Below are 1,593 nucleotides of genomic sequence, written 5' to 3'. Positions count from 1 at the left end.
GCTATATCTCTATAGAAATTTGTACTCTAGAACTCTAATGAAACCACCAGATATGTATTTTAGCATGTCTCAAGCTTTGGTCATAATTTGGCATATTTGGAAATCATCAGTTAAAAGCAACTATGTCCATGTTTTGGTTATAATTTTAATAAGACACGCAAAACTTGAACAAATTTTGAAGCAAGTTTAATTGGTAGTTGTGACTAATAAACTCTTGTTGCATTTTAATGTCCTTTTGTTCTACAATTGTGGTTCCAGGAGAATAATGTATTGTTGGCTACTTTTATGGTATAAATCTTTATATTCTAGAAATAAGCGTATGATTCCTTTGTTCAATTAAAAGAATATTAATTTAACTAAGTTCAGATCTCATATTTGGATTTGATTTTCAAACTCCTTGATTTTAAAAAATACCTTAGAGCTGAGCTTCTTGTTTTAAACTGCTAGGGACCCATTGGGAACAAGGGAAAAATAAATAAATAAATAAACAAACGCCGTAAAACCTCTCAAAATTCTTTAACTATTGATATGAAAACATTCTTTTCTTCCAAACCAAACTAAGTATCAATTTGATGAGAATTGCTGTAAATTCAGAGTATATAAATGTCGGATTTGATGTTTCTAACCACTTGATTTTAAATAATATTTGAGAGCTAGTACTTATGATATGTTTACTTGTAGGATTAGGGAATCGGAATAGAAATGGAAATGATTGATGATGTTTACTTGTTTGAGTAGAAGGGGGAATGGGAATGCCCACATGTTTTTGGGATTACGGAATGGGAACTTGATTCTCTTGAGGGGTTGGGAATCAAGTTCCCATTTCTTGAATTCTCTATTTTACCCCATTGATTTTTCATAATCCCCAAATTGTCCTCAATTAAGTTTTGTCACTTTTGCATTTTAGTCTGTACAGAAGTTTGTAATATTTGCAATTAGGTCCTTCATTATTTATCATCATCATCATCATTGTTATTATCATTGTTTATTATGGTGCATTTACTTCTTGGATTCGGGAATCGAAATCATTAATGGCGTTTATTTCATAAAATAAAGTAAGGAATCTAAATTAGAATCGCAGGGTCCACTCCAATTTGGGAATGGGGAATGGGGAATGGGAGATTCCTTAGAGTTTCCATTCTACCCCGTTAACATTTCAATATTCCCAAAATGCCCCCTTTAAATGAAAAATATATATATACCAAAAAATGAAAAAAGCATAATAATAATAGTAATATATTATATTGATATATTATATTGATAATAATAATAATGGTAATAATAATAATAATAATAATAACTATTATTATTATCATTATTATAAAAATTTATTTATTTTATTATTTTAATTATTATTGTTATCTATTATTATTGTCTAAATTATTTTTTTCAGTTTTATTATTATTTTTATTCTTATTATTGTTAATATTATAATAGATATAAATAATATTAAGGATAATTAACAAAGGGTATTTCTCGTAATTTGAAGCAATTCATTCTAATTTCAGGATAAAGTAAACATGTCAATGGGAATGAAGTTCATTCTTATTTCGATTCCTATAGTTTAGTAAACATTTATTCTGATCCATTTTC

At 27.5% G+C, this 1,593-nt stretch overlaps 1 protein-coding gene across 1 annotated transcript in view; it reads left to right on the top strand.

The window, feature by feature from the left end:
* Positions 1 to 1,593, top strand: part of LOC18051829 (binding partner of ACD11 1) — a 5,863-nt gene that overhangs the window by 2,266 nt on the left and 2,004 nt on the right. The gene's annotated exons all lie outside the window — the stretch shown is intronic.

This window comes from Citrus clementina, unplaced genomic scaffold (genome assembly GCF_000493195.1).
Source record: "Citrus clementina cultivar Clemenules unplaced genomic scaffold, Citrus_clementina_v1.0 scaffold_2, whole genome shotgun sequence".
NCBI classification, from domain to species: Eukaryota; Viridiplantae; Streptophyta; class Magnoliopsida; order Sapindales; family Rutaceae; genus Citrus; species Citrus x clementina.
This window is presented reverse-complemented; position numbering and strand designations above follow the sequence as displayed.